Below are 24,855 nucleotides of genomic sequence, written 5' to 3' on the forward strand. Positions count from 1 at the left end.
CACTCAGCAGAAGCCTATCCTGTCTTCCTGCTCCCACCTCACAAACATTTTGGGTAAAAAACTGGTCTCCCAGCGCCTATCTACTCAAGTAGCCCACCCCACCTTTGTTACTGCTCTTGTATCTGATAGTAATGCTCAGATCACATCTCTCCACCAGGCTTTGCTGTATTTCAAGTGCTGCCACAATGCAACCTCCTGAAAAGCATCATTTTGAAGACACAGACTGTGATGGCAGTGCACTTCATTGCTGAAGCACCAGGTCTCTGCTGCCTCTGGGAAATGGCTGCTTGGAGCAGGCTCCCAGCACCAGCACCAATCTGCTGACAGGCCCTGCTGAGCAGCACACAATTCACGTCAGCACAGAAGCTGCTGTGGGAGGACAGGCTTGCACAGACACACTTTGACATTTGACGGCAAAATGTCAGAGCTGACACGCAGCCACTTCCCATCTGTCTCTCCGGTGCTCTGGCTGCAACACGAGGCTCTGCCCAGCTCTCTGGCTCCAGCAGCAGTACAGGCTCCCTGGTGGGCTGTGATTCACTGCCCACCAGAGACCTGCAGCAGAAGGATGCCCATTCTGCACTCACTCATGACCTGCTCCCAGCACAAGGCTCCAAGGTGCAGGATCACAGGTGACATGCACACAGCTCCTGCCAGGAAACATCCTGATGGCTTCTCTGGGGATAGGCATGACATTTTGTACCATAGCTACTCCTTTTCTCTCCCTTGCAACCTCCTGGCTTCCTCTGGACTTGGGGGTGCAGGGAGGTTGGCAATGGCACTGCTACAACAGGGATTGTTCAGTTTCCAGCACCAGAGCATCCTCCCTGGCTGCACCATTAGTTGACTCTTCCTTATTCTGGAAGGCTGCAGAAGTATCCTTCCTCATCCTACTCAGGGTCTGCTACACTGGGATTGGCGTTGGGGAATAAAATGCAGCAAGCAGACCACTTTCAGATTTTGCTGTTTTTTATCAGTTCTTCCTAAAGCCCTCAATTCCCTTTTGCAACAGGAAATTCACAGATGGGGTTAGGCAGTTCATACCTGAACATTTTTTGCCAAATCAGTTCATTCTTCTTATTGTTGTCATGATTCCGGCTCAACACACAAGAGCAAACACAGCATCCAGCACTGATTCCTGCCTAGAATAGGGTGCAATAGCAGAGCAAGGCAGGGAGACATGCAGGGAACACCATGACTCTAGATACGCCTGTACATCAGCCATTTTATTTTCAAATGTCAGAATTCTTGCCTTCTCCATACTGACACCATCTGCTGCAACATGGCAGATATGGGTTCTTTATTCAGGGAGCTCTTCCTTGAGGTGCTATGCGTCACCCGGAGAAGGTGAGGGCCACATTGTGGATGCTTCATTCCAAACAGGATAATACAGAGCAACAAAAATGGCTTTTTGTGAGATGCTGCATTTGCTACAGAGTTGCTCATGAATTACTGTAGCCCCATGGAAATAAATGCATACCACAAAAACTCCTTAGCTGCAGCAAAGCTCTGGGTAAAAAGCAGGTGAGTGCTGAGCAGCAAAGGATGGTTCAGCATGGATCTAAGAGCTGCCTATCAGGTCACATCTGAGCTTTAGAGGGGAGGCAGCATGCTGCAGGTAACAGGAGCATGCAGAATCCTTTGGGCTCTGCACGCCATGCCTTTTAAGTCCTGGCTGACCACTACACAGATGCCCCTCAAATCCCTCTCCTGTCACGCCCCTAAGACTGAGGACACTGTGCTAATTCAAAGGTGGTTGGTGCAGCTTCATGGCTCCTCAGCCTCGGGTACCAACTCCTGCCTCTGCAACACTGCTGAGAAGATGCAGAAGCCACCAGACTCGGCTTCATTTGCCTCTAAGGGCTGACGAGTTATGTGTGATGGCTGCACACCTCCACGCATACTCTGATACTTGTTATGTCTCCACCCACGATTTTGGAGTTCTAGAGCTGAACCCTTAATACCCTGCTCTGCTCAGAGCTGTCCCCTGCACACATATGAGGCGACAGGGTTCAGCTCACGGTAATACAGGCTTCCTCATAAAATGTAATGCATTGGAGGAGGCAGGCAGAGATATGAGAGATAAATGTGATTTTAATGTAAAAAGACTGCACATAGAGCACAGAGAATGAGGAAGCAAGCACAACATCATCAGAACTGTCAGCTGGAGGCAATGCTGGCTTTTTGGAGGATGGCTCTTCTGAACAGATTATTGTTAATACAAACCTCAGTCACTTCATCCATGAAATTGAGTGTCTAAAGGAAACCTTTAACTGCGAGGGTTATTTCTGACTCCTTCTGTATGGCTTTGGTTTCACTGCCATCATCACCTTCTTCAGGCAGACCAAAAATTCATCATGTCATTCAAGGGTAAAATATGCAAAAACAGGGTTAAAAGCTAGGCGTTCAGTTTCATAGAAGAAGCAGAAAAAAAATCTTTTGTATTAGAGCTGCTTGTTCTTTGAGGGCTGTTCCATGTGAACCCCTGACTCCTACAGTGCATTTGCATTAACATGCCTGAAGAAACCTCCCAGCCCTACAAAACAAGCACCAGTAGAAATGCTGCAAAAAGCAACAGTTTGTGTCATCTTGCAGACAAAGGCACAATAGACACATCTCTTTGCTCCACGGGGAGAGATATTTTCAGTTTAATCCCTGTATGTCTACCTCCAGGCAAAAGGGCTGGGAGATTGATCCAAACTGAAAACCACCCTTCAGACAGTGTGGGGGATCTCAGGGCTCACTGCATCCAGCACCAATGCTGCAGTTCATCCCTGCCTCAGCTCTGCCACTACAAAAGCTGCCAGAAAGTACTGGATGGTTTTAAACAAGAATTTATTAGGAAGATTCCAGAAAACTGGAGGGCATTCAGGGAGCAGCATCAGAGAAGAGGATAAGTGGTTCGGGGTGAGTGGCCTGGGGATGGATCTGAACCATGGGAATGTGTAAGCAGAGGGAGGAGGTGAGGAAGCCTGTAAGTTGTTGCAGGATGAGTCTATTTACTGGTATTTGTTCGGACACCTGTTTTTTCTTGCCAGCCAATACATCTCTACCAAATTCACACCTTCATTAAGTGCTTTATTAAATTATCCAGTGAGATTAATGGGGGGAAAAAAAAAAAGGTGTCAAAGGAAATGTTTATTGTTTAACTCATCCTAAACCTCCAGCTCTCCTTCCCTGCCTCAGGGGACAGGGAGCATAGTCAGGGTCGTCTACATGCTCCCAGGGTGAATATTCCAGCAGTTTATGTTTAAAGGGAGCTGCAGAAAAATAGAAAAACAAAGTACTTCCTAAACTTCTGCCTCTCCTCAGGCTGATTCCTCTTGTGATGCTGTGCAGTGATTCCTGAAAAGACCACTTCCCTTTTCTTTCCACAGATCCCTGCCTTGGCCAGGGCTTTTTCCAGTGGTTTCCAGGACAGCCTGACTAAGCCCATGATTAATGTATCATTACATCCCAGAACTATATAGGATTATGATGTGTTCCAAATGGAAACCACAGCACGTGACGGTCAGTCACAGCCCTTGTGCTGCTGGCAGAAAGGAGCTGCATGGGCCAGTGCTTACCAGCACACACAAAACTAAGCAATGGGTGTAGTGTGTGTATTGCTGATGATGACACAAGCAGCGTGAGGCAGGTATTGCCCCCCAGACAGAGGACAAGAAGCCCCAGCTGCTCTGCGCATTTAGAGTTACATAAGACATCAGAAACAGCTCAAGCAGCAGATCTATACCAGCCAACATAGGAGCCAGGACAGTGACCCAACCAGTTTCTCCCATTTCTGTGCTCCTTTGCTCTGTGACTCATCATCTGGCATGTGGCACTGGCAAGAGCCATTTACAGGCCATGACTCAGAGCATCCACTGAGGTGCTCTGGGATGGAATCTGCTCCTCCTCCTTCTCCTGGCCCCAGCCCCCAGCACATATGCTCCTAATTACTTTATGCAAATCCGCAGAGAAGAAGAAGACTGATGTTTCTAGCTGTTCATATCACACAGAAGTTGCTAATGAATTAAAATGCAGACACAGTAAATCTTTTCTTATCACAGACTCTCTAGTAGCAGCAACAGTAGCAGCAGGAGGGACTATGCTTGCACAGCATCTTTTTGCCAGAGCACTCTGAAAGCTTCCTGAAGATCTTGCAACAGCAGAAACCACACAATTCCATTTTGAAGTGCAGATCTGGCTGTGTGCTGGAGCCTGGGTTTTGTAGGATCACCAGAGCACTCAAGAACCCACAGAGAAAGAAAGAAAATCCTATAAGTGTAATAAATTTCTGGGCACACTCATTATTCAAAGATGCCAAGACTACCCGTCCCTATCTGCACAGCTTTGGTCAGGCCTCAGTGATCCTGACCTAATGGGTGGCTTCCCTGTCCATGGCAAGGGGGTTGGAACTGTATGACCTTTAAGGTTCCTTCCAACCCAAGCCATGGTATGCTTCTATGATTTGTGCAAAGCAGGGCTGCCAGCTGGTTGCCTCATCAGTGTGCTCCTTCTACTGACCTGCCCACCTGAGGAGCCCACAAACCAGCAGCTGCAGCTGAGTAGTGACAAAACCACAGCCATCAGCTGTGGGTGAACCTGAGTCAAAGCCAGCAGAAATCTGGACTGAAGGTTTTCCTACCACCATCTATGCCTAGGAGCTGTGAGCTCAAAACTCTTCACCACAGCAGCCACAGGAGGCAGGGAATGGAGTGTTTGGCTGAGGGAGTCAGGCATTGAACTCAGCTCGGCTTCAAGGCCAGGAATCAAGGCCAGCTCCCTGACCTGTGCCTGCACAGGGAGGCAAAACTGTTCCCTAAGTCTGTCACAGAGCTACATGCAGTGGTGAATGGACAGCTGTTCTTATTCAGGTGTCCACAGCAGGGTGAAGGCTCCTGAGACGGCATCAAGAAATGGAGAGGACATGACAGTCTCAACAGCACTGGAGATTTCTGGGCTTGCTGGGGATCTTGGGGTGCTCAGAGCACCCCAAGAATCACACCACTGCAGGGAGAAAAGGCTTGAAAGTGGAAAATTTAGTGAGGAGGAAAAACAGAGTTTTTGTCATTCGAGACAACCTGGCAGCTGGGGGACGCTAAGACTATTCAGTGTGGGAAATTTAATGTATTGTGTTTGCTTTGTGTAGTTTTCTGTCTGTCTTGAGAAAAGGAATTTCTGTAGAAAATAGAATGCTGTCAATGATTTTCTTCACACACTTGGGTCTCCCCGCTGGGAGAAAGAGAGATAAGAACCTTGGAGGTTACAGAAAGCACAGAACTGTAAAATGGGCCAGGCCCTTTGAGATGTGGAGGCCCAGGAATGGGCCCATGTGCTTTTGGTCCCTGCTAAGATGGAGCAAGCTCAGCAGGGTATGTGTCCCCATCTGTTTTTGAAACCTTCTAGCCAGCGAGGTGATGAGATAAATCTACTCTTTGCACTGCAGCTGTGGATTGTGGTCACCTTGGTTACTTGCATCTGTCAGTTCACACAACCCTGCACCACGTTTTGGAAAGACCTCTCAAAGAGAAGGGACAAGTCACTTGCGTTGGATTTTCTTCCCTAACCCTTACTGGAATCTGGCTTCAGGCAACATAGAGTTGGCCAGACCATGGCAAAGCAGATGACCTACTTATCCAAAGCTTATGGGAGGATAATTTCAGGAGCAGTTTTCATCTGCACAAAAAAAAGCACACAAGGCCAGCACTACCACAAGTAGTCCTATATCTTCCACCACCTTCATGACTTGGGGAAAAAAGACTAGGTAAGTCCTAAAATAGACAAAGAAAGTCTGTCTTCACTATGAACAAGGTCTTGCTGCAGTACAGTTCAGCACATCCATACAGACTCTAGCCACTCTGTGGCTGTATATCTTTGCTATTGCTTCCTTTCTGTGCAGATTGAAACTGGCATTGCACTTCTGTCCAGACTTTGTACTGCAGGAATCACAGCTGCAAAACAATCCCTGCAAGAACAAAAACTCTCCCTGTAAGACAAAAGCATTAGTGACCACCTGAAAAACCCTCACAAATAAAGAACTCAGCCTTAAGATAACTCTGTAAAAAGGCTGTAAAATTATGTTTACTGTCTCTTCAGCCCAGAGCGCCAGATATGCAGGAATCACTCTCAAATGAAAAACAAACATTTCTGGGATGGCGGGTTACAGATGTAAAGCCTCATGCAGCTCAACAGTAGAAACAGAACAGACAGCGAAAGTTGGCTACAGGGGAGTCAAGTAAAATCACAGCCAGGCCAAGCTCTTGAAATAACAAAAAACCACCCCACAAGTCACGTTAAATAAAACAGCTAGAAACGTCAAAAAGTGCCAGCAGGATTATTTTCAGACCAGAACACAGCAGTGCTGTAATGGTTTGCTGCCACATCCCAGTGAACAGGAGAAGCAGTGCAGGTATGGCATTACCTAGGAGTGATGGACATCAGGTCTGCCAAGCAGCCTGAATGCCTGCCTCTGCAAAGCTGCATTAAATGATGCAATCCTACACGGAATTTAATGCACACTGCGTGCAAACAAATCAGGAGCACCAAAATCAAGCACAAACAGAACACATCCCAGCAGCAGCCTACTTTTACTCGATGTTCCTCTTCCACACTGCACATCTAAATGGTTTTTCAATCAGCAGCTGTGGCCAACAGCTGACTCCTGCTAAGGCTGCAGGAGATTTTAACCCTTCCTAGCCCTAGGCTGTTCTACCAAGACCAGAAGAAATGCCTGGATACATAGGAAGACATTTTCCTGTGTCTCTTCTGCAGGAATACACAATGGTCTGGAGGATGACAACTCCCTGATTTGGGGGTGATAGAACTGTACAAAGCCAAAAAGCTCAGTAGCCCAATGAAAGCAGCATCTGAGGAGTTAATACACAAAATTTATCCTGCTTTCTGAAGTACATTAAGACCACATATCAACGTTGATAGTATATTATGTTATGTTATATTTACATGAATATATATAACAATACATAGAAGTGCAATACAAGGTAATATATTAATACATGGATATATATGATGATAACACTGATACCCAAATGCTTTTAGACCACAGGCTGGATTTTACAATCCCTTGAAGGCAGGCTGAGGAAAAGGCTGTTTAGCATTCATATTTGAGAATGGAAATTGCCTTATTACTGTTAAGATCATGCATTTCTTGACCCTATTTTTGGCCACGTAGCTGAACAAACAGGTCCTCTGCAGTCATGTCTGAATCTCATTTCAACAGAGTTCAGTGTGGGTAAAAATAAAAAAGGCAGATTTATTCCTGGGATGTTAAGACAAGAAGTGTCTGATGTAGGAACAAATCCTTGGGCCATTGTGAGACTACCCAGTCACAAGCAGCCCCCTTCATTTGGGAGTAGTCTACATTGCAGAGCAGGTTTCATAACCTGCCCATTGAAATTTACAAGACTATACATCCCTCAGTGTCCCTTTTCTTTTTTGGAATTCTTGCAAATTTTTAGAGCTTGTAACTTCCTGAACCAGTGCCTTCCACTCCAAATTACACGCCACACTAGTAGTTATCATGTCATTACTTTTGAGCATAGGGATATTTAACTTCATTACTTGTCCTTGGGCTAGGGCAGGGAGAGGATCATATTTTCTACTCAATTTGCCAACCTTCAATGCCAAGATTTCCATTCTGCTCAAGCACAAGAGTATTCCCGGGTCCTTGGTCCAATTACCAACCTCTCTCCAAGTGTCCTCCTGATGTGTGGGTGTGTTTGTATGTTCACACGGCTGGCAGCAAGGCAGAACTCAAGAGATTCGAGATGAAACCACAACATCAGTTTATATAACAGAATATTTTCCATGCAGCAGAACTAACAAAAGGCAAGCCAGAATCTTAATAAAATACTTATGAAGCAGACCAGGCACTCCTAATGATTACACATACTTTCCTTCTGACAGGGAAACATATCCCTTGTAGGGGCTGGCAACACAAACCAAGCTCAGTTTTTAAAGCTCTATTCAGGACAGTTTATTTTAGGATGTCACTTCACAAGACAGCTCATGTGCTAATTAGGCTTGGAATGACTGGGCTCAACAGAGCATTAAGGGTAAACTAAATCTGATAACCCTGGATTAACTAAGGTCTTCTGCTGATCATGTTGGGCCACACAGACCTATTGACTAGGGGAAAAAAAAAAAAAAAAAAGAGGGCAAACAAGGATGATCCTTGACTCTGTACTGGGTGAGCAGTCAGAGCTCCAGAAGACTCACCAAGTCTACTGAAAGGATGGCCAGGTTGGATGGGGCTTTGAGCAACCTGGTCTAGTAGGAGTGTCCCTGCCCATGGAGGGGTGTGGAATGAGATGGGAACTCCAGGGTCCTTTCCAACCCAAACTATCCTATGATTCTGTGAGTAGTCTGCTTTTATCACTTCAAGGGTGTTTTGAGAGAACTGAGGAGGTACTTTAAGATTGTAGGCTCACATATCTTTGCAGATAGGACATGTTCACATTTGAACATCTTCCTTCTTGAAGCTGTGCATCCTTTCTGGACCATTTGTCTCAGAGAAGACATGTAGCTGAGACAAACATTTGCCTGTGTTAAGCCCTTGCACTGAGACGGGCCTTAACAAAACCACAAGGTTTTAATGCTCTCCAACTTCTGAACACATTCTATAAATACACTGGGTAGTCTTATTCACAAGAATGCCAAGCCATTTGGGAATACTGCTGGCCTTTGAAGTTTGAAAGCAAGATTCATGGACTAATTAATCACAGTATGTGAAAAGTATTCATATTATCAGTTTCAAATAATCCTTCTTAATTTCCTGGAGTGCTTTCACATTACAAGCAGGGCACCTCATAAATCACTATTTTCTTTCTCTAGATTGTTCAGTATTTCATATCACAAACCCCACAGTTTCCCATTTACCACAAGTAACTTCCATTTTTTCAATCTCTCCTCTTAGGAACATTTTCCAGGGACTTTTTCAGTTTCCTAGGCAGTTTCTCAATTCCCTCCAGCTATGCATTCATGCTTCTGAGCTGGGGTGACTAATTTCACACAGTTTTCCAACTGGCAGTGGGATTAGAAGCAGTAAAATAATCTTCCATTCCATTTCTTACATATCTTAACATCCAAATGTATATGCCTGCCAGTTAACGTCCCTTATGACCAGGGTGACAATCAGTTACTTTTTGCAGTTTAATAACATCAGTTTAATGAGCTGGAATGCATTTAATCAGTTTAATAATTTGGAATCTGACAAAATGTACTTTTGTGACTATCTTCTCTTACACACACTTATGTTACTTACCATCAAGCTGAAAAATGTCAAGATTTACAACAAGACTAGCCTAGGAGAAATCAGGGGATTTTTTAAACATATCTGCTCTCTGAGGGAAGCAGTTGGTTTTCCCTCATCCCTGGAGTGTGGGTATTGGAGCTCGCTCTCTCAGGCTGCATAAATTCTCAGTATGTCAACATGCAATTTCTCTTTGAGGTCCCTCAAGAGGTAAAAGGGTTCTTGAAGTCTTACTGGGGTCTGGGCTGAGGGATATTTCTCCAAAGTGAATTTGCCTCACTAAAGCAGTGAGATCTAGTGGCCTGCACACTTGAAAGAACATTTCCCTTTCATTTTGATGGGCAGGCCAAGAGGCTGTTGTGGTTTTTCTTTTCAACCTCAACTCATGCCAAGGGGAAAGCAGAAACAAGGCACTGGACCAAAATCCTGTCTGTTGAATGTGCTCTGGTACAGAGCAGAATCACTCCTCAGCGCCCCTGGGACAATTACAAATGCATCATTTCAGTTTGGGGTGTTTCTTTACCTTGGGGTACCAAATCGTGTCACCAGCATAAAGCCTGGGAGAGGTCAGGGTTATGGAGATGGAAATATTCTATGGAGTCTCTGAAACTTTTGCAAAGTCACCAAGAAAACTGGAGATTACAAAAACCCCAGTGGATCCAAAATTACTCCCAGTGTCTCAACCAGACATGGTCAAGCATAAATTGAATGGCTGTGGCTGGAGCACTGCCACCTTTGTGCATTAACCACACCCATGCCACTGCCTGTCAGCACCAGGACACATCTGCTTTCTGGCAGTTTGCCCCCTCCTCCTCTCCTGTCGTGCTACGAACTGGCTAGCCCTCCTCACCAGGTCAGGGATGCCGGAGGTCACCCTGTGCTCCACGCTGCCTCACCTCTCCCCTGACCAAGTGCTCCACCAAAACCAGCCACTCTGAGGAGCACGTGGGAACAAACAAGCTGTCAGGCTTACTGTAATAAGCAGTCACCACCTTCAGAGTGCTTTATACAGTAATTATAAATAGCAAGGGCCCATGGAAATGAAAATGAGGGATATGACAAGGGGCTGAAAGTGATAGGACAAGCTGAAAGACATCTGTGTAAGGACAATGCTCTCCTCAACAACATTCCAAGCACTACAACCTGCAGTTGGAGGACAGCAGAATAAGTTAGATGCCAAATCTATGCCAAATCTCAGCAGTAGAGCAAGTTACATGCCACTGACTGTGGACAAGTCAGAACAGCATGTTGCCAGTAGGAAATGGCTAAGTGCAGATACATACTGAAATCCACTGGCTGGTTTTCTGAAGGGAGCTAAAATCACTGCTCAGGGTAAGACACACTTGGGCAAGAAACCCCTTAGAAACCACAACAGCAATTCACAGGAGACCAAGTGGTGAAGGAGAGGTCGACCAGGCAGATGTGTCAGTCCAGGTATCAATCACCAGAATAAATTGGGCCAAGCCAAGGAATGTACACTGTGTGGGTCAACAGCACCTTGGGACCAGAGATATAAAATATTTACTCCTCCCACTGGATCTTCTCCTTGTGTGGGCTTATCATTTTGCCACCTGAGTTACTGGAAAAGGTTGGAGGGTGGGACTACAAAGAAAAACACCATGTAAGCAAACACTGTAATGAACCTGCCTGCTAAGAGCAGAAAATTGTGCTAGCACAATAATCAAGACAGGTCATTCTCCCTGCTAAGAAGGGCGTCCAGGAGTACAGCTATGCTATCTGAGCTTACACAGGGGCTTACATATGACAATGAAGCCTGAGGCCCACATCCCTGCTCTTTGCCATGGGAACCCCAGAGAGGGACCAAAAAAAATCTTGTTAAACAACCCAGGTCAATTGGGCCTACAAGCAAAAGAAGGCAAAATAGTTGTGTGGCTGGTCCTGCACCAGGGCAGGCAGACCATAACAGAAAAGAATGAGCACAATGAAAGCATCTGGGACATGTTCTTCCAGAAACAATGGCAGCTACTGTGAGTTAATAAAGAATAAGGTGAGGTTCTGGAGTCAAACTGATGAGATTAGTATAAATTGGGTAGGGAGCAAGGACTCTAGTCTGAGATAACAGAGGGTCTGAGGAAAGTGTCAGCTGAAACCTGGTATTTGCTAGGGTTTTCCATACAGGCTCTAATTGAATATGTTTTCCCTACAACTCCCAGGGCAGAAACTCCCTTCTAACCAAAAGGAACTGCTAGCATTCATACACTGTGAGATATCTCTGACACTGTCCCCAAAAGCATAACAGAGCAGTGACACTTGTTCTCTGCTTCCAGAGAGCATTTTGTGTTGGAACACAGAGTGGCAGCTTGGTGGCAAGGCCAGTTTCCTATCACTTGCCAAGGGTCAGTACAAAGCATTGCCAATATGACTCAAATATTGATTATTTATCACTCAAAGGTACTGTCAGCCCCACAGCCTCCACACTGCCCAAAACCCAACACATGGTCTCTCTTCCAGGAGTCCAAATTCAGAGCTAGAGCCTGAGCAATAAGATGCCATCAGCCACTTTATGGCCACTCACCAACACTACAGCTCTGCCTTCCCCCTCCATCCAATTCACAGTTAACAAACATAGCGGGTTTTGGTTGGGTTTTTTATCCCACTGTCTGTAAATTTAGCAACCAACAGCCTTGCCTAGTAAGAAGTATTCACATGTGTCTGAGGGGTAGAAAAAAATACTGTGTACATGATCCCAAGGCTGCAACACAATTGTGGTGAGGAGACAAAGAGCTTGTGGGCCAGCCTGCTTTTGTGCTCATCTTAACACATATGTCCTGGCTTTGACCCACTTTTTTCAGAAAATAAATATTAAGATAATTTTCATCAAGAGAGAAAACTGAAGCAGAAGCAGAGACCAGAGATATTTTGACAGACCATTTCTTTCTTATTGGAGAGTAAGCAACTTTGAGATGAGCATGAGGACATGCAGGAAACCTGCTTGGCAGATAATAATAGTAATGGCAAATCCCTGCTAAGGTTTGTTACCAATACAGCTGTCATTGATCATTGCTACAGATTCCACCCCCTGCCAGCCAAGCTTTCTCGGCTTCTTCAAGCCTTATACCGCAGCCTCTCTCACAGCTGGAATGTGTTGGTGGGCTTCTGGCTCTTTTGGGCTTATGGACTGGCCAACCAGAAGAACTTTATCCACATCAGAACACTGCTCATGAAGCAGCAAAGGTAGAAGACAAGGGAGGTTTTCCACTACCAGTCAGATTCCAATGGTTTCCATAAGCATGAGGACGAAATCTTGTCCAGTATGGGCCTTGATTCCACAGCTGACAGGAAGGTACCTCTACTTCTCAATCCTCTACTTCTCAAGCAACAGCAGAGATCTCCACATCTCTTACTATGGATTTACTTTTTTGGGGTTCAACTATCAGAACTGTGCCTACTGAGATGAGCTTTCATCCAGCACCCATGATACAGAAGTTGCTTTGGATTGAACATCTGAAGCTGACCCAGTTTATATTAAACAAAATGGTAAAAAGCAAACAGAGCTGTAATGAAACCTTTTTAATTTTTAAAGAGTAGATCTCTGGCACGTCAGAGCAAACAGTTATAATGCCAACAAGAACAAACAGCTTGAAGAAGTACAGGAGAAAATACTTTGAATTTAAGTTTTTTTAAAAAAATCTAGACTCACCAAGAAAGATGAGGAGAGTAGAAGAGAAAGGCTCTTGATCAACCTGAATGAGTAACCACACCAAGAAGGATATTAGTGGCAAGAAAAACAGCACCTTCAGTGCTGTTTTGGCAAAACAAATATAGAAGCTGCTGCAATGACAGGTTGGATAATAGGGGGAAGAAGGTGCAGAAAAGGAAATTAGCTTTTGAGTGGAAACAAATTCAAAAGATGAAAGCACTGAAGTCAGAAGGACAGGATATTCTTGATCCCAGAACAATGAAAGAAGAGCTGGTTGCCCGCAGCTGGCAACTGCACTATTGATAAAAATACCCATTAGAAAAGAGAGGAAAAAGGTGAAACCATGTGGCTGACAAATATTACAGGTAAAAGTCTTTAGCTGTTCTGCAAAGGCAGGGAAAGTGACCCATGTTAGATTTATCAATGTGCCCTTACTCTTACATAAGTCTTTCAGAAAACACTGGAAAAGAAAAATAAGACAGGGAAATAAATTAAAAAGAGGGCAAAGCACGAGAAGGGGTTGCAAAAGTCAGTATTGTCTGGGTATCAGGAACAACACCAGAGTGAGATCTTTACTCACCAGGAACATCAGACTGGAAGAAAATGAAGAATGTCTGGGACTAAAAATTTGTTCTTTGTTTGCTCACACAGCCTCAGACACCTGACAGGCAGTAATGGAGCTGTGGGCAGGCCATTCCTGAGTTCACAGCATATTGTCCTGGGCCACCTGCACCTTCTGCAATGCAGGTCCAGGTCCCTTGTATCTAGAGATCCAGCTGCACTTTATCTCCATCATCTGCATCGATGCAGTGAGGAAGACAAAGTCCTGTGGATGATTTCAGTCAGCTCCAGTCACCAGAATCTCTGGCCCATCTTTCAAGCATCTCAAGGCAGAGATTATCTGTGCACTCTCACTGCTTGACAGATGTTCTTGTAAGAGTGGTACCTACTAGCTAAGCATGGCCTGGGGCCATTCCCACCCCACACAGAAGAGGTTGCATCACCTTTTTTTAATTCCTTTAGGCAGGCATTGTATACACAAACCATATATACATGAGTTTTCTTCCACATGCTGATGCAGGTATGTGTGTCTGTACATTCTGTTGCACATCCCGTCCTCCAGCCCATGATATGCTGCACAAAGTCATGCTGTTGTTACCCACCACCCATCTCCCATAGGAACCTGCTCTGCAGCAGCAAACCCGGTCTGGGGCACACCTGCAGGAGACATCCTGCTCTCTGCTCCCATCAGCCTGAAAGGGACAGATTCTGGGAGACACAGAGAGGTTTACCCAGGTCCAAGAGCAAGACAGGGGTGAGAAGGAGCTGCAGCTCAGGAAGCCTTATGCTGCTTCCAGGACATTGTCATCAATCTGCAAGAAGGCAACATGCCACTTTGAGATTTTGCTGGAAGCCCTCTCCTCCTCACCTGGCACCTTGCACTGAAACTCTGGGTTTGCCTTCATCACTGGGTATAAAGGCTGTGGAGCCTTGTCACTCCATAGGGACAGAGAGGAAACAACCAAAAGAGAACCTGCAGCATCAAAATGGTTCCTCCGGAGAACTACTGCAGAAAAGGCTGTGCTGAGGATCACCCCCACCCCCACAAACCCTGCAGGGCTGCACACAGCACTGAGCATCTCAGGGAACACAGTGAGAGGCTGGAGAATGACAACAGAAACAACACATTTGCATTCCCTGACAATGACAACCCTGAATTTCCCCTCTGTGCACTCTCCCACTGGTCTCTGACCCAAAGCTCCTGCTCTCCCAGCTCTGCAATGCCTCTCATCTGCCTCCTCTTTCCATGGTTCCTCTGCAGCTCTGCTAAACATCTACCATTTAATCTACATTTTTCCTGCCATCCTGTTGCTCTTTATAGGCCTAAAATTCTTTGTCTGAATTATTCTTGGGTCACTGGCAAATGGGAAAAAATTTTTGTAAATAGGTTAAGACCTGCCAAGCTCACTCTTTAGTAACACTGGAATAAAAGACTGCAGGTGTGTGGAGTTAAAAATACAGATCTCTACTTCCCTTGTACTCTAGTACACGTTTATGACACCCATCAATCCACACCTTGTATGATAGGTTACTCTGTGACTCTGATTTGCTCCAGATTCACCCAAAATCCTGCAATTGCAACCCCACAGGCTCAGCATTTTCCATAACTCCAAAAGACTGGATCTGCTTGTTATCTCCTTTTTTATGACATTCCCATTTGCACATTCCCCTACAGCCACGTCACTTTAACACATATACCAGAATCTCATTCTTTTATACTTCTGCTTTTTTGTTCTCACTGTCATGCTGAACATTGCCCTTCCAGCATCTATATCCCTATCCCACATATATCCTTCTCTTTGTTCATGCCCTTCTCTTATTTGCAGAGGCAATTTAATGGAAGGATTTGTGCAGAGGGTGGGGGAGGGAGAAAGAAGAAGGAAGGCAGGGAAGGAAAAGAGGGATTTGGCTATAACAAGACCATGTAATTAAGCTCCAGTAACTGGTACCCAGCCCGGACCCCTCATTTCAGTAATTAAAAGCAGTAATTCCTCCATTCCTAGATAACATTTCTCATCTGATCTGTGAAAAGAGGCAGGGAGAATGCATCCATTTACACAGCCAGCACAGACACACCCTGGCAACACAAAGGAGTCCAGCCTGCACAGAGCCTGTGTATGGCTCAGCAGAAGGACAGCATTTTACATGCCATGATATTCAACCTAATGCCTTTTGAACAAAAGATTTACAAGTATTTAGGGGACAGAAAAAAGAAGAGGGAAAAAAAAAAGCCGAAAAAAGAAGGCAAAAGCCACAGTGACAGCAACCTTTCCTCTGTCTGAGCCCTTTGTCTCTGTCTTTTCATGGAAGCGCTGTCTGTCAAAACAGCTTTTGAGCTGCTCAGCAGCATCACCGCCAGGGATGCACGGATGGTAGCGGCGGGACCACAACAATCCGCGCGGGCTCGGCTGTCATGGCAGGCACAATGGAGAGCTGTGCGGAGGCACTGCCAGGGCGAAGCACGACTCGCCTCTGCACAGCCAGCCCCGGACATGACAACTGCTATTTCACAGCTACAAGGGACAAACACACATTCTGCGCAGCAGCCACAGCCTCCTCGCTCGCTCGCATCCATGACAGCCACAGCCAGCTCCAAAGCAATGCAGCCCCTGAAGAGACAAAGCAACCCTTAAATCCTTAATCTTTATCGGCTAGCTGGCATCCTCCGCAAAAAACAAACCGGCCACCGAGCGGCCTGAAAACCAACAGCACAGCTGACACCCATCCCGATAATTCGTCCATCTCACCTTTCCACAGATCCTTCGTCCCCCGTCTCCCGTCAGTGAACACTCTGCTCCGGCACTCCTGAGCACTCAGATTCCAGAAGCCTCTGTGCTCTCTCACCAGGATGCTGTGGGAAACATAGAGTCAATATTTTTTTTTCTGATTTTTTTTTTTTTCCTTCACAGCTGCATCCCTGGCAATGCAGAGGGTCTGCGCAATCACATCTCCGATGCTCCTGCTGCTGCTGCTGCTGCTGTGACGTTGCTGCGTGTGAAGGAGCAAGCATGCCCACAGCACCGCCACTTCAGCTCGCAATCAGTCCCTGTGGAACCTCAGACAACGCAGGGGATGGGAGGGAGCAGAAAAGGAGGGGATGATGGAGGATTGATTCTTACAGGAAGAGGGAAATCAGGTAGGCAGCATTAGGAGAAATAAAAAGATTGAAGCCTGCGCCGTAAAATAGAGCGGCAGCATCCTGTTTTGTGATGAGACTGGATTTCGGATGTTGTGTGCTTGCAGGCTGCCTGATCTCTTCACCCTTTCTTGGCAAAGGAAAGCAAAAGGGACTGGAGTGTTCCTACTGTTGATAATGGCAGCTAGAACCCTTGGAGATAAAATGGCAGTCTGCAAAGCAATGCAGAGGAGGAGGAGGAGGAGGAGGATGGGAAGACTGCAAGAAGCTTCCTGAAGCTTCTTTAAATTTCTGTAGTGCCTTGCCCTAGACAGCTTCATCAACATATACAGCACCCCTGAAATGCAGCCACCTCCAGAGCAAGATGCAACCACCACCACTTCCCACAGTGCTGAACCCACCTGGCAGGGGCAGGATGTCTGCAGTCCCTGCTCTCATAAGGGACCTCAAATCAAGGTCCCACCAACTCTTAGCTGCAGTTTGTGATTAAAGCCCATGACCTGGGCTAGATCACAGCATCTTGCAACTCAGAGCAGATCTTCCTACCTGAAACAGGGGGTCACCACCTGCAAAGCTCAGGCTCTCTCACTATCTGCCTTTCCAGAGGCAGCTGGTGAGAAGGGGTGATGGAACTTGCTCCATAGGCAGAGTAGTGCAGCCCCTGACAGGGCACTGTAGCTGTGCAAGGGACAAATGTGGCTGCTTTTGCTTTTCTACCCACAGGGGCATAACCACATACCCCAGAAACTCAGCTGTGCTCTGGCCTGTGCTGTCCCAGGGCAGATCTTTCTAGCACTGGAGCAGCATCCATCCTGGAGGGACCACTCACATTACTGCCCTTTCTCATCCAGCCCCATGCCTACAGCCCTGTCTAGAGCCAAGCACAGCCCAGAAATTGGAGCACCCACACTGGAAAAAGCAAAACCTGTGAGCCCCAGCCTTCTAAACTGAGGCTCTGTGGGAAGTGAGCATATCAAAGCAAGGCAGAGAAGGAGTAAAATTGTTACATGGACACAGAATTCTAAGAAATTAAGAACTGCCACACGGCTGAGTACTTTTTATTTTATGCCGTGATATACCTAAAGCAGCAAACAAGTAACACAAATACAACAACCCAGACAATACAGAACTTTACAGAAGCTTCTGCCTCTGGAGATGTCAAATAAAAAAAGCTATGACATAAAAAGCTATGACAGAAAAGTGTTAGACTTATTACTGGAAGTGGCTGCCAATTATCTCAGATCCAAGAATACTACAAACTTTTAAAATGTCTCTTCAAAAATATTTAAATCAGATTTCTGCCAGAAAACCATGGGGCTGGGGGGGTGGTTCCTACCAAGGGCTTCAGAGGCAGGAGTCCAGGATTCCCCCCAGTGCAGAGACCATTGCACTGGGAAAAGAGCCTTGGGCTGGGCAGACTGTTCGCAATGCACTGCAGCCAGCATCACAGTAGCTCCACTACTCACCTCCAAACCACAGTGAATGATCCCTCCACCAGTCCCAGAGGTCAGGCTCCACACACCAGGTCATTCCCAAGAAGTCAATGTATTGGTCCTATCAGCAACACCTTCTGCTCCCCAGCCCACTGCCTGCCTTTCCTGGGATGCTCGGGACCCACTCCACTCGCTGGTCCTGTTCAAGAGGCAGGGACAAGCCCCCAGGAGGATGCAGGAGTGAGGGACCCACCTTCATGCCTGGCCATTGCAGCAAGCAGAAAGCCAGTCCTGGCAGGCTCTGCTCCAACCAAGCTGCTGTAAATGAGACTATTTACTGTGCTCCCATTAACGTGCAGCCCAGGACCCCCGTATGGCCAGTCCCATTGTACTGTCAGTGTTAATTAACGCAGGCTCAAGCAGACATCTCCGGCCCCTTCAGCTGGGACAGTCAGGGAGCAGCAGCAAGGAAAGAGATGGAGAGTTTCAGCTGTGGAGCTCTGTGCAGAACAAGGAGCATTTGTTACCCAGGAGACTCGTTCCCACAGCAGAGAGGAGAATGGAAACTATTTCGGTGCCCTCCCCAGTCCTCCACAAGCATTGCCAATGCTGACGCCAGGAGGTATAAATGCTGGCAGGCTGTGTGCTTGCCTTCATCCCTGCCCCTGCCACAGGACACTGGCATTAACCAATTCACTGACAGCAATGCCTGTGTGGTGTAGCAGACACACATCAGAGCAGATGGAGTCAGGGGGTATTTTCTTTAAAATCAATCAGAGCAGTGAAGCAGACAAGGGATTCTTGAAGAAACACTCCTATTTACACGTCTGTTCCCAACATAAACATCTGTACCCTCCTCCCCAAAATACATTCTGCATGTTCCCCAGATCTAAACTCACATGGATCTCCCCAGATCTCACCCTCTGCAGCACACGCCCCTCGGCTGCATCTCTCTCCCCAGTCTGCCTCACTCAGCAACAGCACTAGGAACTGACGGCCTGTCCCAAAGCTCTTTGCAGGCAGCAGGAGATCTTAGGTACTAATTAATAAGGAAGAACAAAGCCCTTTCTTGCAGACTGTCTTCTAGGAGATGACTTCTATTTGATCACAGAGATGAGTCAGTGCAAGAAGGGGAGCATGGCTGACTCCACAGTGTCATGCAAGGAGGAAGTGGGGATATTCTATATTCTGCATGCTGGTGACTGTATTTCTTGGAGAATGAAGGTGAGAGAGATGGAGGTGTCAAGACATGCCTGCCCCTACAGTAACAGGGGTTCCCATCTTGCTTCACCTGGTCAGGTGCTTCCCACAGACTCCAGCACCCTGCGGTGCAGGTAGCTTGGCAGGAGAAAATTCCTTATTAAGCGGTATCAGTCTCACTATCCACGAGCATCCCAAGTGTCGGGCAGGATTTTTGCAATCTTGCTCCTTACCCAGTGTTCCAGGGCTGTCAGAACTGAATGCACAACACAATCTCTCACCTGTGAATTCCAGTGAGGAGGCACATCCTCCTCCCAGCAAAGCTTACCACTCTGGGGGAGCCACAGGTACATGCACTCACACTGGAAGTGAGCTGTACATGTACCTGGAGTTCTTGATGACAACAGCTAGGTCACAAATAGATCAACTGGGTGTTAGAAAGCCCAACACATTTCAGTCTTGGGTTTGGGCTTCTTCCTTCATATACTATGCAGGAATTGGCTGCTAAGATCAGCACATGCCCACGTACAAGAAGAACCCATTCCATTTTTGCCACAACTGTGCAGTAAAATCACCCACCAGCTGACCCAGCCTCCCACCTATTTGCTGCAAAGCTGCCCCAGTGATGCATGAACTGGAAACAGCTCAGCCCCAGATTCCAAACAGCTCTCTGGGCTGTAGCTTTGACATCAAGCACTAAGCTAGGACAGGTCTTAAATCACCTCTCACCATCAGGTGTGGGGCACAACCTGTGCACCCTTGGAATTGCCAGGCAGCCCCAGCTGCTGCCTCCAGCTTAGAGCTGTAGCCCAGCAAAGGGAGCTGTCTGCCACCTCCTCTTAAAGGGTGGGAATTTTGACCAATCCCTCATTACCTTCAGTGTGTCCATGCCTCTTGAGCAAACAGAAGGTGGTACAAGCAACAGCAAGCTCTCCATCACAGCAGAAAACCTGTGCCTCACTATCTGCATGTGCAACAGCAGGAACATGCCTAGGATATACATTCTGGCCACATTTATATTGGCCACAGGATCATCTTTACTCTTTCCTATGTGCTGGACCACCCAGGAGCAAGGCAAATGCAGCTCAGTCTTTCCAAGCTGCTTACACATTGTTTGTGGTAGAAATCTAAATCCCATGGAAACCCCACCCAGCACCAACACCATCCAGGCTGTTTGAGAAATGCCAAAGAGAGGGATGCTGGTCAGAGCTGAACTAAGAGCATGGGTCTGCTCAACTGGAGCAAGGGGGAACCAGAAAACAGGAGCCAACAGGAAAGCAGATGATGAGACTTCATCATAAAGAAAAACTAAAATAATTCCCCATTCCTTCAAGTCCTGTGCTTCAAGGTCAAACAACATCTCTTTGACACACAGAGATCAATGCAGGCTGATTGTTTCTGACATACGCTCGCCATCTTTTCTGTTCCATGGGAACAGACACAGGAGCTTTTGAACGAGGGGTCAAAAATCCAAGCAGACTGATAAAAACATATGTTAGCAGAGTGGAAATGCCTGCCCTTAGCCCTCACATTTCCCTGGGGGATCACCAACCGATCCACACTGAGACTGCCTTCCAAGGGGAACTGAGGACAGAGGCACAGGGGTCTGTGAGGTTTTGCTGGTCAAAGACACATTCTCAACATCCGAATTCACCATCCCACCACGACGACCCTGTGTCCCAGTGAGCCCTGCCCACTGGCCACAACAGCAGTACTGATTTCTTCAGGGCTAGCAACCCAAGGCAGGAGCCACACCCCCAAAATGAGGAAATGGTTTCAAAGGAGAAAGTTGTTGCTGTTTTTTTAAAAAAGTTGGACAGTTCTTGTTGCTTGCTGTCTTCTAACAGAATTAATTCCCCGAGTTCAGTCCTCTGATGTTTAAGAACATTCTCTAAATTTCCAGCTTATCTTTATCCAAGCACAGCTCACCCCTACTCACTTATGTTCCAAAAATGAGCTTTAACGTCATCTTTTATCCAGCCTGTGTTTAAAGTCATATCATTTGAGTTCTCTAATCACTTCACATTAGGTAGGCTTTCCATTTCTTTGATCATACCCATATTCCTTCTCTGGACCCGACCCAGTTTGCACACAGCCTTCAGAGAGTGACTGGAAATGTGCACAGTCTTACAAGCAAGGTCTCCCATGCCTCAATATACTAAAATTTCCCCATGTCTGCAAGAAATGCTTTGTCCAATGTGTCCCATTGGATGACATGTGTCTTTTCCATGGCTACATCATGTTAGATGCTCACAGTTATCTTGTACATCACTCTGAGACCCTGAGTCTTCCCCCCACTGTCACTTTCCCCCAGTGAGCTTTCAGACAGAGCTGAACTTTTTGCTCATTTCTCAGGCACACAGCCATTCAATTTTCAACTGTCCAGTTCCCATTTGTACTGTTCCTTGAGGAATAATCCCAGCTCTTTCTGCTGAATAACACTGTACAGCCACGATGCTTCCTTAACTTTGTGTCTTTAGGAAATATCACTACTGAAGTCTTACTTTTTGGAGCACAGAGCATTATTTCTTGTAATGAACAGCTTCCATTTTGAGGCTGATCTCCACTAACAACTTCCCTTCAGAGCAGTAGTTCCTCTTTCAACATTCCTGTTATCTTCCTCTACTCTGCTTACTGCCTCTTACTTGTCAAAGGGGACTATGAATGGAAGAATGACATACGGATTAAAGGGAGGCAGGACAAGCACTTGAGAGATCCATTTCAGGTTATTAAACAAATAAAATACTAGCAAATGTCCTGGAACAAAGAGACAGGATACGGTACTTTGTGTCCTGCTCCCACTCTTTGCTGACCGTCTGCAACCACTTCTAGAAAAATCATACTGGGCAAGATGGTTCCTCCATCCCAATCACCATCTGAATTCCCAACTTCCAGTACTGAGGTCAAATCCTTCCTAATGCTGGCAATTGATGCTTCACTGCCCAGGAACAGAGGCCCTCACAAGCTCCATAAAAAGTCACAACTTCCAGATAGGGCTGGTCCTGGCACAGCTCTGCACAAGGCTGGGCTCAGTTCCACATACCTCCACTCTACTGAGGCATCTATGGGAAAACTAAGCCCTGCCCACAACCAGCTGCCTGTCTCCAGTCCTTTCCAGGTCAGGATTCCGGTATGTTTGCACCCCAAAGGAGGCTGGGGTAACAGGGAGATGTGAATCACTTGGAATTCTGCGTGAAAGGTAGAAATGACCCTACAATCCAACTCTTAGTGTGCATCTTCTATTCCTCATACTTAGTACTGCCCAAGCAAGAGCACAAAAAAGCAGCTGAATGTTTCTAGACATAGGGAAATCAGAACACAAACAGCAGAGCAGCTCCTGGATCATGTCAGAAGGCTCAGCTTCGATCTGATAAGCCAGACTCATAAAGCTGCTCAGAAAATCTTGAATTAAAGCAAAGCCTGGACATAACTGATCTAGACTGAGGTTTCAGGGTGTTTTAAGTAGGAGCTCAGCTCTAAGAGCAAAGCTGTTTCTTCAAGCACTCACTCAGATATTGATGCTACACTTACTGAGAATATAAACTCTTGCCAGTCAAAACCTATTGCTAAAAAAAAAAAAAAAAAAAAAGCCTGCCTTTTTATCTGGCAAACAATCACTCTGAATCACTCTGAGCAGCCATGGTAACAGTGGATATTAAGGTGTAAATGGCTTCACTCCCACTAGAATTAGTTTTCAAAGCAGGATCAATGCTGCCCCCAAAGCATCATTTACCTAAATAACTAGTTTCACAATAACTTAATAGTTCCCCACTGCCATGAGGAAAGCCTTAAGTTGCCACATAACATAATACACTGGAGCTGGTGAGCTTGGCTCCCACAGCACTGCTGCATTCTGACCTCAAATAAAAATTATGTACTTCCAACTAAGCAGATGAAAAGCTGCAGGGCTGAGCTGAACCTGCAGCCCTGAAATGGTTCACTGTGTTCACAGCACTGCTCGAGGACGGTGACTGCTTATGGCTCCCATGATGTGCAGCAAAGTGACATTCCCTTCCCACTCCAGGGGCGTGGCAGGGCTGACTCAAAGCGAGGGTGACTGCACTGCACATAGGGCTCAGCTCACAGCAACTGCAAGGGAAGGGATGAAGCAGAGAAAGGGCAAGCAGAGGAGAAGAAAAACATCACTGTTGGATGCACAAGAGGCCACATCCAAGAATGGAAAAAACTATCCTGCCCTCTTGCTCAAAGACTGAGTCATAAACATTTCAGTTTTCCAAGCCAATTTTAAGTATGAAAAGTGTTCTGGAGTTCTCTGCCCAGGGCAGGGAGGTTGGAACTAAGCGATCTTTGTAAGGTCCTTTCCAACCCAAACCATTCTATGATCATATGATTCACACAGAAAACCCTCATTAACATCACTCTGCACGTGCCAAACTCCTTCCCTGCCATTCCCGTTCTGAGCAACAACAAAAGTCAAACAGAAACATCCGTGAACTCGCCACAAAGAACAGAAAGTTCCCAACAGAGACTTCCCAGCTCTCAAGCATTCCCACTCCACTTTGCAACGAAGCCCAAGGAGTACAGAACCACTTTATTAGAGACACATGATATCAGTTATGGTTGTTTGTACTGATTTTCCCTCTAAGTTTCTCCAGTTACACCCGAACTGGACACACAGTGCTGCTCTGCAGTGTTACCTGCCCCAGCTGGCTCTGCTTTAGTGGCAAATAGAGCAGTCTTGGCAGTTGCAAAGCACTCTGCAATTGAAAATTCACTCCATCCTCACCTATCAGCAGCAACAGAAGAGCACAATTTTGGCAGGCACAGGGCTCCAGTGCTATACAACTGACTGCTCCAGTGCTATACAACTGAGCACCCACATCCCAGCAGGCACATAAAAAAGCTGCAAAGGGGAGAGGGAACAGAACCATTGAAAACTACTTGAGACACTTGTAGATTAACCTGCTGGCTCTCAGATGGAGCAGCTGTCTCTTACTTCTCACCTGTGCTGTCTGCAGCACTGTTAGCTGAAGGGATAAGGTCTATACACAAACAGCAAATTGGCATAAATTATAGCCACCACCATAGCACTTCACACAGCACGGACTGCACATCCTCACCTTTAACCACTGTGCATGACTTGCTCATTCAGAAGGGATCTGTGGTAACTGCAGATCACAGGCAGAGCTTGAGCAATAGTGGCATTTTGCTTTGAAGCAGGCAAACAATGTATAGGGCTGTATGAATAAGCATGTCTTGCATGTGCAAGATTTGGAGTCATCCTTCCCCTCTGCCCACACTGGCACACAGCTCATGGATGTATCCTAAATGGACAACTGAGAGCTTGAAGACAGCATGGAAAAAAGGACAGAAAAGAGTAAACTGCAAAGCAAGTGGGTTAGTTCTCAGGGGAAAAACAGGGGGTGCATTAAAGCAGTTCCAAACTGTATAAAAGGCTGCTGCCAAGAGCAAGCTGCTCTTCACATCCTCACCAACAAGAAGAGGATCCCTGAGAGCCACAGGGGGGAGTTGAGGTTAGACATTAGGTATAACAGATAAAACTAACCATTCACTATTCCACCAAAAAAGTATAACAGTCAGGAAGCAAACTGGTTTTCTTAAAATTTTCCATGGTCTTGTGTATCTCAGAAAC

At 46.3% G+C, this 24,855-nt stretch overlaps 1 protein-coding gene across 6 annotated transcripts in view; it reads right to left on the reverse strand.

The window, feature by feature from the left end:
• RUSC2 (RUN and SH3 domain containing 2) overlaps positions 1-24,855 on the reverse strand; it is a 57,622-nt gene that overhangs the window by 19,295 nt on the left and 13,472 nt on the right. For all 6 annotated transcript variants that reach the window (XM_059836893.1, XM_059836892.1, XM_059836895.1 and 3 more), the window contains exon 2: positions 16,220-16,323. The gene's annotated coding sequence lies outside the window, so the exon portion shown is untranslated. The remainder of the gene's footprint in view (positions 1-16,219; positions 16,324-24,855) is intronic.

This window comes from Haemorhous mexicanus, chromosome Z (assembly GCF_027477595.1).
Source record: "Haemorhous mexicanus isolate bHaeMex1 chromosome Z, bHaeMex1.pri, whole genome shotgun sequence".
NCBI lineage: Eukaryota > Metazoa > Chordata > Aves > Passeriformes > Fringillidae > Haemorhous > Haemorhous mexicanus.